At 36.7% G+C, this 19,270-nt stretch overlaps 1 long non-coding RNA gene across 1 annotated transcript in view; it reads right to left on the reverse strand.

Moving 5' to 3' along the window:
* Positions 1-272: 272 nt before the first annotated feature.
* Positions 273-19,270, reverse strand: part of LOC117197115 (uncharacterized) — a 75,480-nt gene continuing 56,482 nt past the window's right edge. The window contains exon 4 of the long non-coding RNA XR_007470638.1: positions 273-1,673. This is a non-coding gene — a long non-coding RNA (uncharacterized LOC117197115). The remainder of the gene's footprint in view (positions 1,674-19,270) is intronic.

Raw genomic sequence — 19,270 nt, forward strand, 5'->3', positions numbered from 1 at the left:
ATGGAAGCAAAAGACACCTAAAACACAGCTTCAACTCACTTGCAGCACGTTTTGGAAACATTTTTTCCCCCAAGAGAAGAAAATTGTCTTTTTCTTTTAGTTTTTTCCAAGTCCATATTATCTTTTCCACGGCACGTGATTAGGATATCAAAAGCAGACATACTGTACTCTATAAATGGACCTCTAACATTTAAGCCTTGTTGAGATGCACACAGGATTTCATTGGAAAGGGCGATTCCTGTAAACTGAACCGCAGACCATCTGTGCCTACCTTCCATCCCCTAATTTACCTTTTTTTTTTTTTTTAAGAAAAGTAAACTCTTCCTTCGCTTCTAGATATCTTTTGTTCACTACTCACATTAGTTAATCCCTAAAAACTAACATTTTAGTATGGCAAGATGACAATTCATTTAACCCATTATCTGAGAGGAAGCCAGGAATTGAAGGCAAAGGGGACTGTGGTTCTTTTTAATAAGATTTCTATTCCTTTATCAACACTTTAAAAGGTTGTGCTCCTTTCCTGACATCACCCTTAACTTTATTTTTTCCTATCTCTTCTTTTGATATTAATTTTCCCCCCAAATTTAATGTAACTATGTAAATCAGCTATAGCTACTATAATGCTGCATAACAAACCACTCAGAAAAGTTCAGTGCCTTGTGGCCACAAGTGTTTATTTTTCTTCTTGCAGGTCTGTGTTTGTCTGGGTTGGCTCTGCTACAGAGTATAGGTTGGTTGGGTTGGTCCCAGGCTTCAGGCTGGCTGCAGGTAGGCTCTGTCTGTGTCCGCATACTAATTAGGACCAGGAGCCACCCAAGCCATGGGCTTCTCCTAGTGGCTCACTAGGAGAAGTGGCTCAAGAAGGCAAGAAGAAATCTATGATGTCTCTGAAGACTTTGACTCAGAATTCTGAGTCTCTGAGTCAGAATTCCATATGCGTTGGCCAAAAACTTCACATGGTCAACCCCAGCATGAATGAAGTGGGAAAATATACTCCACTCCTGCACATGCACTGCCAGACATATGGCAGGGGGGGAGCTGAGAAAAATCGTCAACTCTACTGTAGGGACCAATAGCAAGGGATATGATTGGGTAAAACATCCCACTGTTTCTTGACTCCACCTCAGGCTGTAAGTTAGCCTGATATAACTTGCCACTGGTGTTATATATTACAAAGGGTACCATTAAAAAAACGGATGTTTTATTTAATTTAAGAAAGTTATTTGTATACATTTTATCAACCCCATGTTATAAAGCTAATTGTAGACAAACATAGGATTTCACAGCCAGTCACACAGATGGGCAAACATTTACACAAACATTTGTCATTCTCTCATATTCATTCAAATATAATTATATTTCTCAAACCTGAGTATATCCTTGGTTATTGCAATGACTTTCCTTTATTCCATTTATCTCACTGGGTTTTAGGTAAAGCATAGAATTAGACAAGTTGTTCAAAAAGACAGCTTAAAAAAAAGGAAGGGACTTCCCTGGTGGCGCAGTGGTTGAGAGTCCGCCTGCCGATGCAGGGGACGCGGGTTCGTGCCCCGGTCCGGGAAGATCCCACATGCCGCGGAGCGGCTGGGCCCGTGAGCCATGGCCGCTGAGCCTGCGGGTCCGGAGCCTGTGCTCCACAACGGGAGAGGCCACGACAGTGAGAGGCCCGCGTACTGCAAAAAAATAAAAAAGGAAATGAGAAAAAGAAAAATGTATAAGAAAATGTGTGTGCTAGGTACATAGGGCGAATCAGCTCTGGTGATACCCATGGTGAGCCTGTTCAGACTGAATAGACTGGAATCTGAGATCAGTATCCAGTGAGCCTCATAGAACGGCACACTTAAATGGATCCCACCGTCATCCTAAACCTGACATTTTAAATGTGTAGGAAAAGCTGGCAATGACAAAGTCCCACTGACTTTATGATTTTCAATGGTTTTAGTTCCTTGGTTGTTCAATTTGCATCAACAACAGGATGAGGCTACAAAGGAAAATATAATAGTTTTTACTTATAGGTTAATTAGTACAGATATATTTCCCAAAACAAGGGAGGCAGTTTTGCTCTTGATCAGTCAGCCAACATATGGAATACTGTGTTAAGTTCACGTTATCAAGTTTTAACATTTTAAGAAAAGTACTGAAAGATTAGGCTGTGCACAGAAGAGGACACCCAGAAGGGTAACATAACTAGAAATTAGTTTACATGCAGAAAAGCTGAAGGAACCAGTGGCTTTATCTTAAATAAGAGAAAAAATGATTATATAATGTTTCTTAACAAGTGTTTAAAAGGTTTCTGTGGTAAAGATATTATCTTTGCTATTATAGAGGTTAAAATTTGGGATAAAAACAGAACTGATTGCCTTTAGTAAAGGTATAAATATAATTATCAATGTATTTAAACAAGGGAATAGATGCCTATACAGTTGATGTCTCTTTCCTGGAAATATTCAGGAAATGTAGAATGGTACTCACAATTATTTGCAAATTTAATATGTCAGGATAGAATTCTGTGCCCCCAATTTTCCAAAGGAATATGCTTATACCCTGACCCAATCATTTATTCATTTATGTACTTTTTCATTCAACAAATATTCTTTGAGAATCTACAAGTGTCGTGTACTAATTTTGGCACCAGGAATACAGCAATAAACAAGACAAACAAAATCCTTGTCCTATGGACCTTACATTCTAGTAAGTGAAACAGATGACAAATTTGTAAACAAGGAAGTAATCTCAGATTGTGACAAGTTCTCTTAAGAAAACAAGTGTCTTTAAAATTACTTGTTTCGAGAATGTCAAAAATGCATGTTTTGTTTGTGCCCTTTCCCCCATTCCAGCTCTATCACTTTCAATCTCCTTTCATTTCCATGCTCATATCTAAATGTTTATGTCACGATATGGTATAGAAGAGGAAGAAATATAAATATGAACTAGACAGACTTGGATTCATCCTTGGCTTGACCATTTACTAGTTATGTGATCTTAAACAATTCACTTAGCCACATTGACCCTCACTTTTCCTATTTATAAAATGTGGAAAACAGAGATAATATTAGTAAAAGGATAAACTGTGATGACATATGAAATATTTACCTGTGCTGTTAGTTATCCATTTGCATCCTCCTCCATACTGCCCCCGTGAACCCCTTCACAGATCTATTTTTCCTTTCCCCTGCCTAACTCTGTGGCCAGAGGCTGACCCCCAAGGACTGCATCTCCTGGTTTCTCTTGTTGATTGGCTTCTAGTTAAGTTTAGCCAGTGGAAGCACTGGCAGGAGATTGGAGAGTTCAAGGAGAGAGAGGTCAGAGTATTTCTTCCCTGATGCTTCCATGTCTTGGCAGGTATATTCAACACTAGCTGTGTCTCTCCAAGTTCAGAACTTCAGCCAGGTGGTCCCTTTTTCATAATTCTAGCTCTCTAGGGGCTTAAGGAACTTCATTTCCTCCTTGGCCTTTTGGTCCTAGGAGTGGTATGTTTTCCTGCTGACGTGTTATCATGACTAACATAACTATTGGTCCTCACTATCCCTTCACCCTACACACACATCCATAGGTATCCCTTTGTTGAAATCTCTTCATTAGAACAATCTGGGGAGAATTCTGTTTCCTGTAGGGATTCTGACTGACCTAGCAATGGACATCAGAAGTAGCCACACAAAGTAGATCCTCAGTATGGTATTCTGGGACTGATTTGTTAACATATTTGATGAAAACATGGTCTTCCTTGAGGAAAATGAGAAACCGGTAATGGTGTGTCATGGCATCATAATTACTCAGTGCTGATGTGGGATGAAGAGCCAGATATCAAATGGCTATTGCATTTGGTTTTTATGACAATAGTGATTACAAAGGGTATGGAGTAGACTAGCTGTTTCTGACTATCCTGGGAGCTTACAAAAACAAAAAAGATAAGTACAGGACTTAAATTTCAAACTCAAAACACTAGTGGAGAACTAAAAACTTCCGTGGTAACCTAAAAAGAACCCCTTCTCTCTAGTAACTACAGGGCAGACATGCCTGAGGATTGGGCCAAAAATATGATTGTTTAGGTTGCAGAATTGCTACACTGTATAAATACACAGCATCACCACAACCATTATGTTAAGGTTAGAGCACTGGTTGAGAAGCTAGACTCTGAGACTTGGGATGAGCATATAAGGACAGACCCATTTGAAGGTGTGAACTTCGATTCTTCAAATCACCCTGAGATTCTTTGGTGTGAAGAAGTAGCCTCCCTCCCCTTGTATGAGAAAAATAATCTTTCCGTGCATAAAGACCTTTCAGTGACTTCATCCGCGCTTTTGCCTCACAAAGGGATATCAGTTCTTCTTAATACACATCCCCATCATCTCCCATTGCCTCTATATCCATAACTAGAGCTAGATCCCAGAATTGCTCAGGTGGAAAATTGATAAGCTTGTTTCAGAAGAGACAGAGTATGCATCCTAAGACTTAGAAAATCTTTTAAAATTATATCAGTAGGAATCTGATGAGCTGTGTTGGGATGGTGTCTAAGAGTGTTTTGCTGAAGCAGACAAAATATAAGATTGAATTATCTATTCATCTATTGATGGATACTTAGGTTGCTTCCATGTCCTGGCTATTGTAAATAGAGCTGCAATGAACATTTTGGTACATGACTCTTTTTGAATTATGATTTTCTCAGAGTATATGCCCAGTAGTGGGATTGCTGGGTCGTATGGTAGTTCTATTTTTGTTTTTTTAAGGAAGCTCCATACTGTTCTCCATAGTGGCTGTATCAATTTACATTCCCACCAACAGTGCAAGAGGGTTCCCTTTTCTCCACACCCTCTCCAGCATTTATTGTTTGTAGATTTTTTGATGATGGCCATCCTGACTGGTGTGAGATGATATCTCATTGTAGTTTCGATTTGCATTTCTGTAATGATTAATGATGTTGAGCACAATGGAATATTACTCAGCCATAAAAAGAAACAAAATTGAGTTATTTGTAGTGAGGTGGATGGACCTAGAGTCTGTCATATAGAGTGAAGTAAGTCAGAAAGAGAAAAACAAATACCGTATGCTAACACATATATATGGAATCTAAAAAAAAAAAAGGTCATGAAGAACCTAGGGGCAAGACAGGAATAAAGACACAGACCTACTAGAGAATGGACTTGAGGATATGGGGAGGGGGAAGGGTAAACCGTGACAAAGCGAGAAAGAGGCATGGACATATATACACTACCAAACGTAAAATAGATAGCTAGTGGGAAGCAGCTGCATAGCACAGGGAGATCAGCTTGGTGCTTTGTGACCACCTAGAGGGGTGTGATAGGGAGGGTGGGAGGGAGGGAGATGCAAGAGGGAAGAGATATGGGGACATATGTATATGTATAACTGATTCACTTTGTTATAAAGCAGAAACTAACACACCATTGTAAAGCAATTATACTCCAATAAAGATGTTTAAAAAAGAAACCAGAGTGAGTTATCTATAGACATGTACTAACCTAGCATTTTGAATTTAGTGTGCCAGCCAAGCAGCTTTAACTACATTTAGTAGTTTCTTCCATTGACTACTGAAGGCTGGATTCAATGAAAATCAACAGTTCACATTGTCGAGATGCCAGAACTTCCTTGCGCTATGTGCAGGAAGGAATCTAAAGGTTTAGAGAATTGAGACACTTGAGGTAGATTTATTATATACAACCTACACACCTTCCTTCTATGTCCATCAGGAGTTGTCAGAGAACAACCTTTCCATCAAGGCAATAAGAAGTTTTAAAAATTCACCAAGAAGAGAACGGTGTCCTTGAGAATTTCCATGGTAGCTGTCTTCGGCAAACTGAAAATAAAGGTGAAGGATGTGGCCATTGTATTAGGGTATCTCATATGTTGGGATCTCTCATTTCAATGGGAATAACACAGTCCTGGAGTGGGAAAAACCATGTGGTAGTGCTTAACCCTCAGAGAAAAGGTGGTTGCTATTATCATAATCAGCCACAGAGACTGAGTGGCAACCAGTGTTTTAACCTACAGAAATGTGTGGCAGTGGCGACAATGCTCTCTAGTATAAAGTGGATGGGCAGCCAGCAATGTATTACTTGATCTCTATAACTGGAGAGAGTGTATGTCTGGTAAACAAAAATCTAATTTCAGTCACCAAAGGGGGAATTCATTCCTTCTTATAATCTCCCACTCAATTTCCAGACCTAGGAAGTTCTTGAAGAAGGACCTGGGAAATCAGCTTCTGGGAAGATGGTTAGATGGACCTTGGAGAATGACTGGATTATCAAAAACTTAATCTGATTGTAGCTGCCATTCCGGAAGTGATATCTTTGCTGGAGAAAATTAACACAGTCCCAGCTTCCTAGGATAGCAACTATTCACCTGGCAAAAATATTTTTCTCAATCCCCAGATATGCTGCATAAAGCCTTTGGCACAGAGAGGACAGACCCATAGAATTTGGGGGCAAAGCAACTATTTCTCCATTTGAAAGCATCTCTTAGGAAAATGGCTAAAATCTCTTCTTTTTGTTTTTGGACACATTAATGTCTAGCTAGAGTTCATGTATCTCAGCCTCCCTTGCAGCTACATATGGCTAGTTGACTACATTCTAGAAACTGGAATGTGAGAATCTATGGTGTATGCAATGCTTACTGCATTTACAAAGGAAGTTGCTTGCCCCCCTCCCTTTCCCCTTTGGTAACCATAAATTTGTTTTCTTTGTGAGTCTGTTTCTGTTTTGTATGTAGACTCATTTGTATTATTTTTTAGATTTTGCATATAAGTCATATCATATAATATCTGTCTGACTTACTTCACTAAGTATAATATTCTCTAGATCCATCCATGTTGCTGCAAATGGCAATATTTCTTTCTTATGGCTGAGTAATATTTCATTGTATATATATACACCACATCTTCTTAAGTCAATTGTCTGTTGATGGGCACTTGGGTTGTTTCCATGTCCTGACTATAGTAAACTGTGCTGCAATGAACATTGGGGTGCATGTATCTTTTTGAGTTAGGGTTTTTGGGGTTTTTTTCTGGATATATACCTAGGAATGGTATTGCAGGATCATATGGTAGCTTTATTTTTAGTGTTTTAAGAAACCTCCATACTGTTTTCCATAGTGGCTGCCCCAATTTACATTCCCAACAGTGTACAAGGGTTCCCTTTTCTCCACACCCTCTCCAGCATTTATTATTTGTACGCTTTTTGGTGATGGCCATTCTGACCAATATGAGGTGATACCTCATTGTGATTTTGATTTGCATTTCTCTCATAATTAGCTATGTTGAGTATATTTTCATGTGGCTGTTGGCCATCCGTAAGTCTTCTTTGGAGAAATGTTTAAGTCTTCTGCTCATTTTTTGTTTGGGTTGTTTATTTTTTCGATATTGAGTTGTATGATTCTTTGTATATTTTGGTTATTAACTCCCGTCAGTTGCGTCATTTGCAAATATTTTTTCCCATTTCTTAGATTGTCTTTTCATTTTGTTGATGGTTCGTTTTGCTGTGTAAATGGTTTTAAGTTTGTTTAGGTCTCATTTGTTTATTTTTGCTTTTACTTATTTTGCCTTGGGAGACTGATCTAAGAAAACATTCCTATGATTTATTTACATTTTTAAAAGTAAGTTTATAATATACGTCCTGAAAACTGTTACACATTTTAGGAAAAGCTTGTCATTATGATTTGCTAACGTGACCTCAAATTTTCAAATGTAAATGTTGTTTTCCTAAGGCAAAGTGTTGATTCATCTAAAAAAAAATCTAAAATTTTCAAATCTAAGGGGAAATTTTAGAAACAGAAAATGTCTAACTGATGTGGTGGATCATTCTGAATTCATTTTTGACTCAATTAACATTAGGAATAGAAAGAATTCAAAGTCCAGAAGCTTCTTGGTGTTCACATTAAATATTCTAAAAGTCATATTAGGAACAGTGGCAACTTCCAAGCTTAGACTCCCTAAAATCCTCCCCTGGATAAACTTTGCCAGTTTTCAGTCCAGAGCATCACATGTATAGACTACAAATAAAGGAATTATTACCATACTAACAAAATTTCTATGTTTGCCTCTCCTTGGTTAGCACTTTAGCACTTTAGTCCTCCTAAAACTTGAGGAAGGTAAGAAGGTCACAGAATTCTCCTTCATCTTGTATTACTTAAAGGGTTACACTTAAACCTGGAGGGCTTCATCTCAACAGTCTCAACAAGGGACTAGTTATGAAATATTTTAATGTGGCTACAAATCAGATATTTTCCTTTCCTTTATAGTTCACAAGACTGATCCTTATCAAGTGTTACTTTTAAGAGCAATGTTTACACATCTCATGAATCAATGTTTCTCTTGCTGCAGAGGGTGATTAAGATTTTTTTCACACTTCTGTTCTCAGCTTGGATGTGGTACATTTTGCAGGGAGTGCCCTTGACTTTGAAGTTGCCTTTCCAATTCTGTCTCCTTTTTCTTATGGGAGGATTGAAAGGACCTGCTTTTCCAGTTTGACTTATTCAAATAAGAAAAATATTTCATATACATTTATTTGAACTTTCTGGTTTTTTTCTCACTGGATATTGGCATGAGTTCATTTTGGCTGTGGTTTTCTTGCATGTAAACTATGGCATAAAACAGTGGTTTTGAAGTGTGGTGCTTGACCAGCAGCATCTGTATCATTTAGGAACTTGTTAAAAGTACAGATTTTCAACCCCATCTCAGACTTACTGAATTAGAAACTTTTGGTATTGAACCTAGCAATCTGTGTTTTAGTAAGCTCTGATGCACACTTGAGAACCATGGCATAAAATAATGTGAAAGTGGCTTTGTATTTGAATATGTTGAAAGTAGAACTGAGCAAATATACCTGAAAAATGGGATATTGTGTTGAGCTGGATTCTGACACATAGTATGGAGTCACCAGAAAAAGTGCTCTAAGGTTTAATGCTATTGGCCCCTGGTGAGGAGGGGCAGGAATAGGGACCAAAGTGGTTCATTTCTTACTTTTGTTTAAGGTACTGCTTTAGCAGGAAGTACTTGAGCCTTGGTACTTCAGGTGTGATCTGAGTACTAGAATCTTCAGAATTTCATGGGAACTTGTTGGAAATTCCTCCAACAATTTACGTTTTAAGTAGGCCTCCTTGTGCTTATATTTACACAATATAAGAGGAAATGAGAGGAGCCATTGACTTAGTTGAGTACCTGGTAGTGATAATCAGGGTCAGAACAATTAAATCATGTGTCCACTAAGTCAAATGTAGGTAATCAATGACATATAAACAAGTTAAAGTTCAAGTACAACTCAAATATCCATGTATTTTCTAGTTTTCACTATTTTTCTTTTCAGACAATAAGAACAAGAAAAGTGAGGAATAAAAAATATTGGATTCAAGAGGTTATAAGAGAAAATGAAGAGATAAAACTATCATGGGTAAAAATGTCTAGAAAATATTATGAGTTAAAGCACTAGCTGTGTCATGTGAGAAATAAAAATAAAGGGGACATTCAGGTTATATCTTCATGTTATCATAACTGGTTGAATATGAAGTAAACAAAAAATGAGTTGATACTTTCACTTGGACAATATCAAAATATTTCTACAAAACTAAACTTAAAACATTTTTTCACTCAATAAAGTAAAATTTGTTGCTTTGATGTAATAATAGTATTAACAGTAATGATATTTATCAAGTTTCTACTATATGCCAGACATGACTGAAGGTACATTAGATATACTAACTAATTTAATCCTTATATCAGTCCTATGAGAAAAGTACTATTATATCCCTATTATATGGATGAAGAAACTGAGTCTCAGAGAGGTTAATTAATGTGCCTAAGGTCACACAACAGTCAGCTGTGGAGCTAGGATTCAAATCTAGGTAGTGTGGTTCCAGACCAGCCCTCTTAAACACTACACTATAATGCTACCTCTGTAAAGATCATTTTAAATAAGATTCGTAAGTGGTCTTAGGAACAACAACAACAAAATAATCAAAAACGTTTAATTTGAAAAATGAGGGGAATTCCCTGGTGGTCCAGGGGTTAGGACTCCGGGCTTCCACTGCAGAGGTCACAGGTTCCATCCCTGGTCGAGGAACTAAGATCCCGCAAACCATGCAGTGCAGCCAAAAAAAAAAAAGAAAGAAAGAAAGAAAGAAAGAAAGAAAGAAAGAAAGAAAGAAAGAAAAATGAAGGTACTTAATTTTCAGAATCTGAAATTTTATTTTCCCTGATTTGTTCAACCTGTGATAGAATTCAAGAAGAGAGAAATTGCCTTCCCTTGTCACCTCATTTCCCTTCGTTACTTCCAGGCAATTATTCTTCGATAAAACACATATTTGTAATTCATACCATGCACTCTTTACTTTTACTTGCTGCTCTTATCTACCAGGGCTCTGGTAGATGAGATAGGAAAAATTTGGTCTATCCACAAGGTAGATGGAAATTTGTAACAGCTGACAGAGTATTTCCCAGTAGTGCCGTGGGTCCAACTGGAGTTATAGACAATGAAATTGTGAACGTAACGAGACCAATTCAAGTTTCAATTGTTAAAACGTGATTTAATTGTCGCTGGAAAATCTAGTCAGATTTATACAAAGAATAAGTGTATTCAGAAAAATCCCAAATAATGTTAATAAAAATTAATTTTAAATAATAAAAATAAAATTTCCAAGAATAAGAATATTTTGATTGTGGTATTTGAGAAAATACCACATGGTGCTTGATGAATTGCTAGACATTTAAAAATTCTCTTTAATAAGTGAAGTAAGCCAGACAGAGAACAGCAAATATCATGTGACATCGCTTATATGTGGAATCTAGAAAAAATGATACAAATGAACTTTTTATAAAACAGAAATAGACCTACAGACATAGAAAACAAACTTATGGTTACCAGAGGGGAAAAAGGGGGAGGGATAAATTAGGAGTTTAGGATTAAAAAATATACACACTACTGTATATAAAATAGATAACCAGCAAGGACATGCTGTATTGCACAGGGGACTATACTCAATATCTTTTAATAGCCTATAATGGAAGAGAATGTAAAAAAAGAATATATATATTTATATATATAATTTAATCATTTTGCTGTACACCTGAAACTAACACAACATTTTAAATCAACTATATTTCAATAAAAAAATTTTTAAAATAGAAGGCCAGAAAAAGAAAAAAAACAGTAGATGGATTAATTTTCAAAATTCTCTTTAATACTCTATTAATTCTAGAAAGTTTAACTTTATAAATGTAAAAATGAAATCATAACATACTATGAAAATATATAGGAGAATCATTTTTTTCTTTTTTCCCCGTACCACGTGGCATGTGGGATCTTAGTTCCCCAACCAGGGATTGAACCCATGCCCACTGCACTGGAAGGAAGAATCTTAACCACTGGACCACCCAGGAAGTCCCCAGAAGAATCATTTTCAAATCTTAGACCAAGAAAAACTATTTAAGCCAACTTCAAACGCTGAAATCGTTTTTTAAAATGTCTACATATACGTTTAAAAATGTGGAAAAAACACTACTGTATATCATTTTTCACATATTTATAAAATGGACAAATATTCCTAACAGAAATAACTAACAAAGTTTCTTAATATACAAATATGTCTTATTTGTCTTTCTTACTAAATTATAAAATAATTGAGAATAGGGACCTATGCTATTTGGCATTGGATAATATTGCCAAAATTTCTTGAGTATGTAAATTAATAAATAAATGTCAGAAAATCAATATAAAATCAACCCAGGCAAATACCATAACATTTTGAGATGTTTCTCTGGTTGAAGAGTTTTATTTTTACTTCAGACTGCAAACTATTGGCAAATATAGTTGTTTTTACATAAGATTGGGTATATGATTATTCAGTGACAGATACATGAAATATATTTTTTTAATGATGCTAACAACCTTTAACAGTATCTAAAGAATGACTGTGGGCTTGGGCCTTGATGGTTCCTTGATTTATAATTGTCTAAGCTAGATTTCTTGTAATTAAATAGCTGCTTTGAACTCAGTATCATGAATGGGCATGTTGTCTTAGGAAAGCAAGTCTTTTTCATAAGTTGAATTTTCTAAATGTTTTCTTACATTTCATTATGCTGAGCTTTGGAATGAAGTATAAGTAGCCAGTCATAAAAACAGTGCCACTCATGCTAGTTTGGTGGTGAGCCATCTTCTCATCTATGTCATCAATTGTCCTCTTTTATCGGGTTTTGCTCTTAGTCTCTATCCTCACAAATGCAAATCCACCCACTGACCTGATAATAAATTGTATGTAAAATGGCACCACAGCAATTTGCCATGTAACTTTGAGCAAGAGGCTTAATTTTTTGCCATGCTATGTGTGTTGCCACCCATAAGAGTACATTTTTAGTATATTTATTTCATACTACACTGGAAGTGTTAACCTAGTCACAGGATCAATACAATATAGAAAGAGGCCAGCAGAGAATTCTTTAAATTATAGTCTTTTCTCCCCCAGAAGATTTATTTCTACTCACCAAAAGGAAATATTTACAATGGCTCAGCTATCTTTAAAATCAACCCAATGGTATAAAAACTGGCTACCCATAGGGCATTTAAGGTGATGGGATTTACCCATAGACCCTGCTCTCTGATGTTAAGCAAGTGCATGGGGAAGGAGCCATGTATGTCCTAACTTGCTACAGGCTTTACCAATCGGCTTTATTCCCACAGGCTTTTTTAAAGGTTCTTTGTAAAAAGGTTTCCTTCTGCAAGTCTGCCATTGCCCCAGTGTGCTCCAGAACCCACTCCATTTGGCAAAATGTTAATTAGCCCTTTCACTTTGGACACAGTACCTGCAATCCACCTATTCCCGCAGTCTTAAAAGTTTCACAGTTCTTGCTTCCTGAGACTAATGAGCCTAAAATACAAAATCTTATTCCCTCTGTTCCAAGCCCACATTCATAGGCCAACCTCACACTCTTCTAATACATACACACACACACACACACACACACACACGCAGAGAAATCTATAACAACCACGATGACAAAGAGTGGCATTTCTAATTACCTCCTCACTCCCCTATTGGAAGGACATGTAATGAGTGGGTCCAGTGCATTGATTCTACTGAAGAAAGGATATTTCTTAGGTATGGTCACAAGGTGAGAGATCAGACAATGAATATCAAAAAGATGCTTGAAAGAGGAAGCCAAGTCAAGGCAGAAGGGGTTGTGGATTGATGGATTATCAAACAAAAAGCGCAGCCTGCAAACATGAAGAGCTACAAGAGACAGGCTAGCTTCTTTCCTCTCTGTGTCTATTCTTACCCCTTCCAATGTATTCTGCACTATAGCCTGAGTTAGCTATTTAAAACACAAATCTAAACAACTAGTTCCCCAATTAAAACCTTTCTAATAATGTCTTCTTTCTAATCTTGGAAGAGTCTAAAATCATTAAAAAGACCTAACAAGAACCTGCATGATTTGACCTCCTAAATGGTCTCACTGCCTTTACTCTCTTACACTCAAGCAAATTTAGATTATGTCACAACCCTGCTAAAATAATCTATGATGGCTGCCTGTTACCTGTAGAATTTGAAGCCCAGTTTCCCTGTTTTTACCTTAACTCAAATTTATTCCCCATTACTTCCTTTTATATCCTTTCATTTGGTGACCCACACTGCCCTTGCCTGCTTGGTCTCTCATTTCCCGCGTTCTCCCACCCCTCAAACTCTGCAAATCTAAATTCTTTCTAGTAGACCTTAAACCCCATTTTACCCTTGTGTCTTCTCTTAATTCCCCCTGTTAATAAATAATCTCTTCACTGTCTGCATTGTTGTAGCATTTTACAGCACTTTACCCTCGCTTCTTTGGATTGTAGATAGCTCTGTCCCAGTCTAATTTCCCCTTCTTGCCTGAACATTCGTTCACATGTAAACAAGGAGCTACATCTGATTCATCAGTTGTTTCAAAACATCCAGCAGTGTCAGGAACCTTAGTTGGTACTCACTCAACAAATATTTGTGCAGTGCATGACTGTCTTCAACCTTCAGAAATCAATCTCTCCAAGAATCTACACAAACCAAACTACTACTCACTTCCTTTGTCTACTGCTGCCTGAGTAGAGAGGGCCAAACAGTCCTAGAATAAACGAATTAAGGTCCAAAAGATGAAGAAGCACAAAGCAAAGAGAATAAGAAGGAGATGATCACACCATGTGCTGATTGTTTTGCCCAGAAGGCTTCAAGGCCTTTAATTAAACAGTTTAACCATGGGATGCAAAAGATGGAATGTGCTACTAATTAATGCTTTAAACTCATTATACTCCCAGGCCAGAAAATATAATAACTGCATAAAAATTTGGAAATTATTTCTGCAGAGATCATGGCAGTTTTCTTTGATAAATCTCAGTCACTGAGCTTCAAGGAAGCCTGTGCTATTAGCTGAGGTGATATCATGAACAAAAATGGGTCAGGATTTGAAGATGGAAGTTTGATTGACAAATATTTAGATGAAAGACATCACCACACTCAAATCTCTTTTTTTCTCTGTCTTAAAATTTCTAAAAATAGTGCATGGTGTGGTTGCAATATTATTCAGTGACTAGATTCTAAAGACATTTATAGGGAAAGAATTGTTTATGTCAAAATTAACTTTGAAGGTCCTTTAAATTTTACATGAGATAGAGTAAACATGGTTTGGGTATCATTCCATCTCTCAAGAAGTTCACTACAGTAAATCATTTTTCCCTAGAGAAGGGATAGATTACTGTTTCTTTGCACATAAGAGGAAGTAATTTGTTTATAGCTAAGGGCCTTGTTTTGTGAAAGCCACTTTTCTTCTTTTTTCCCTTAACTTATAAAGTTGAATTTACAAATTCAAATGTACCTAAAATGGAATATGACTACATGTCTCCAACTTAATCTAAATTCATTTGCTCTTAGGAATTTTAGTACACTTCCACAAAGATACAGTTGAACTCCATAATTACAAGTGGCAGCAATCTAAGGATTAATACGAATCATTTTCCCTAGCTAAATTATTAATTCTATAATTCTTAAAGTGATTTGAATTTTAAAAATTGTTTTAAAAGAAAATCTTTAATTTTCTGATTATTCTTCAATTAAGTTATTCAAATGAATTAGAGTGTTTTTGTCCTTTTTTCCATTCTCCTTACCTCACTCTTGGAAAATTTGTATGGGTGGAGTGTTTGAGATTTGGCCACACATTCCACAAATCTTATTCTCTCAATTTTATTCTATAATGTTCAGAAGATTTTGATGAAGCAGAAAATATTAGGCAATCAAAATCAGCTGGTTATATCCCTTATCATGGGTCTTTACAATGCTAGTTAGTGTACCACTTCTGATTCAGTGCTGAGATTTCTTCCGTTTAATAGATAACAAAAGGTACACTAATAAATATTTTTATGGACATCACATTTCATATGGAAGTCTTGTTCCCTATACCATACATAATATTTTTAGAGCAACTGCAATTCAATAAATAATATTTTTTAATAGATATTATATGAAAGACACTAGTTTGAGTTCTGCAGGGAGCACAAAGATTATCAATATATTATTTCTGAGCTCAAGTTTTTACAGTCTTTACAATTTTTAGGAGAACTGTGATAGCTAGGTATCAAAATAGCTCTTAATGTCACCTTCTGGTATTTCCCACCTTTGTATAGTCCCTTCCCACACTGAATTAGGGCTGGCCAGTAGAACACTATGGAAATGATGATGTGTAGCTTTCTCAGCTAGGTCAAAAAGTCACCTCAGCTTCTGTCTTGGTCTGTTGGATCATTCACTCTGGGGGACGCCAGCTGCCTGTCAAGAACTGTGAAAGAGCTGAGATTTTATCCTTCTTGCAAGCTAAGTTGCCCTGCCACAGTTCCATAGATGGTAGTAGAAGACATGAGACTCCTGGGTCATACTCAAAGGATAGTTTATCACTGAATACAATGAAAGTAGACAAAGTATCAGCATTGTGCCAGTTCCTTGAGCCCCACTTCCATAGGCCATTGCAAAATGGGCCAAGTGATAGCTATCCAGGCAATGGGTTGCTTTAAAGGAGATGAACCCCAAATTTAGGGAACCTGATTTTTTAATAATGGGCAATAAACCTTTCTGATTTTTACCTTAAGGAGGTATTACCTTTATTATATGGGAGAAGAAAAATAAACTTCCCTCTGCTCCGGAGGGAGACTATCTATCTTCTAAGGGTGTTTGCTATACAAACACCCTTAGAAAGATAGTTCAGAACATGGCAAGTCATTTCCTCTGCTCACAGGATGTGAGACAGCCCTAGAAAATTGTCTCCCAATATGGCCAAGCCATGAGCTACTCATGCAGCCCTAGCAAGAGACCCACATCTGAAGCCTCTCCCAGCAACAAGATCCACTCTGCCAGCTCAGCAGCTGAAGCACCTTGAAAGAGGATCCTTCACCCCAGGGAAGCCTTCAGGTGACTGCTTTCCTAGCTGAAATACAGGAAATATAATTTTATGAATGACCTCAAGCCGGAGCCATCTGGGAAGTTGCTCCCAAATTACTAATCCACGGAAATTATGAAGGTTCATAAGATTGTTTTAAGCCACTAAGATTTGAGGTGATCTCTTCCACAGTAATACATAAACAATATAAATTTTGTGCTTGGAAGTAGCGTGCTATCACTACAAATATCTTAAAACAGAACAGTGGCTCGGGGATGAGGTAATAGGAGAAATCTGGGGGTACCTAAGGAGACTGTTAGGAAAAATATAAGAGGCCTTAAAGAGACTTTCAGCAAAGCCTGACCATCTTTGAAGAGCAAAGCAAAGTGAGGAAATGTTGTTGAATACTGGGGATCTGTGTTGTGTAGCAGCAGAAAGTTAGCAACACTGGTGCCTGTAGTAACATGGAAGGTGAAATATACCTGAGGAACTGGCTCATCTAGTGAAGATTTCCAGGCGGTATCAAAGGTCCCATCTGGCTTCTTGCTGCTTAGAGTAAAACGAGATAGGTAGCCTTTTTGGTGATCCTTGAAGAATATGTAATGTGTTATATTGTAGGCAATATAAGTTTTATAATAATTCACCATTTGTGCATATTGCATGTTCAGAAAATAAATCATTATTTTCTACATAAAAAATAGTTCCCTATTTTAACATTATGAACAAACAACATCTTCCAAGAAAAATTAAACTGGTTAGAGAGAGAAAGGGAACGTAAAAACTTCTGTTTTTGTTGCCTTTTATTAAGTGGCTTTGAAGGTGAACTTTAAAAAATGTAATGAGAAATAATACTTTCAGTGTTAGTGTCCTAGAGGTTTAAATCCCGTATCGTGTAGTACTGGAAGTCAACTATTATGAGCCAAAGTAAGATAAGGGAAGTTTCCAGGAAGACAAGTATTGAGGCATAGCTGCATATTCATCAGTATATAAGAGAAATAGGAGGTATCAAAATGGAACATGATTCTTAGAGCAACAGTGTTAAAAACTTATTTTCACAAGGAAGTGTTTTTCCATCTTCAATAATTATTGTTTCTTACTTTGAAAAATTTTAAACAATAACAAAGCACTTGGTCACAAAGATTCAATAAGCTTTCAAGATGCCAGCTTCAGTTTGGCAGTGATACTAAGCCAGTCTTTGAAAGCTGAACACATTGGACTGATTCAAATGATGAATAATTGGGAGGCCCATGCAAAATAGTTTCTAAACACTTTCTTAATCACCTGCTGCTACAGTCAACAATTACGAACCTTTCAAAGTCTGCTGAATATGCCCTGCTTTAAATCTTATAATTTTATTTTATAACACATAAAATCAAACAAACAGTCACAGAGTGAATCCATTTTAGAACATAAAAATTACTTTAGGGCTATTTGTCTTAATTTTTCTTTTTTTATTTGTGATCCAAATACTTAAAAATAGTTTCACTTAGTTTGTATGCACACACAAGCGTGCACACACACACACACACACACACACAGAGAAACTAAGCTGAAAAACAGGTCACTGAAGAAAAACTATAACAGCAGTTCTCTTTCTTATTTTGCTTTTGCAGGAGTATTTGCCTTCAAAACGATATTGTTAACTTCTAGCAGAAATTCATCAAAATGATAAAATTATTGGGAAAGATGTTTCTTTCCTAAGAATTGAGCTTCTGGTTCTCCTCAAAAGACAGTAAAATATTCCTTTCACCTTACTCTTATTTAGAGTGAGCAGTTGTGTGATTCTAAGCTCAGGAGAGGCACTGCCAAAGGAAAGTTAGTGTGCCATCCATTCTAGTCTCCTCAGCTCCAATCCAGATACATCTCTCTTTTTAACTCTAGAGGCCAGAGACACTGATATGAAATGGAGACAAGTATATCACCCAGAAACTACATGAAATGTGCTGTAGTGTAAGGTGCATAGTGCTGGGAGTTGGGAAAACTGAGTCTTCACCATGCTTTGCTCAAAACTTGCTGTGTAGTCACTTGCTATCATTAAACCTAAGCTCCCTCATCTGTGAAGTAACATAGTTACATTGAGTGATCTAAGTTCCCCTACAACTCAGCCAGTCTCTCATCCTAAAGTTCCTACCTTTCAGATGGCTACAACCTGATATCAAATTATGAAGTCTGGCTTTATTGAGCAGTATCATTTGTAGGGAATTTTTTCCCTTGTGATATATTTTCCCTTGAAGTTAATGTCCAGTTATTTTGAAAGTTACACACTGTTTGAAATGCACCATTAGTCATTATAATTTAATGACATTGTCTGAGAGTAGTGAAAACCCCATGACCTTGGTATTGTTGAAAATGTCTTGGTGGTGATTTATTTTACATACGTGATGAGTTGTTTGACATCCTTGTCACTAAAATATAAACTTGTGCAACTTTTCGTGAAGCTATTCTTCAGGAAAGTTGATCTCTGTCACTGAACATATGTTCTTTCACCAGATAACTGCTTTGATTAATTGATTCCATCACAAGTCATGATAGACTTGGCATGACAAAGGCTGTCTGTTCTGTATTCAGAGGGTCATTTCTTTAAATGAAAATATAAATTGTATTTTGTGTCAGATGGTTTTCTGCCTCAAAGGAAGATAGCGAGGAACAGGACAGCCATGAGGCTTTTTACTAAGCTTTTTACTTTTTACTAAGATCAAACACATTCAGTCAGTGGATAACTTCACAACACAGGGAGGCAAATGAACAGTTCTAAATTCCCTAGAATAAAATGAGGTTTTAATTTCAAATATTTTAAGTGCATGCAGCATATTGGGCGGCAGCGGTGGGGGGGGAACTATTGTGCATGAAGAAAAGTATTTTGATATTGAAAAACGTTTTATATGT

This window comes from Orcinus orca, chromosome 12 (assembly GCF_937001465.1).
Source record: "Orcinus orca chromosome 12, mOrcOrc1.1, whole genome shotgun sequence".
NCBI lineage: Eukaryota > Metazoa > Chordata > Mammalia > Artiodactyla > Delphinidae > Orcinus > Orcinus orca.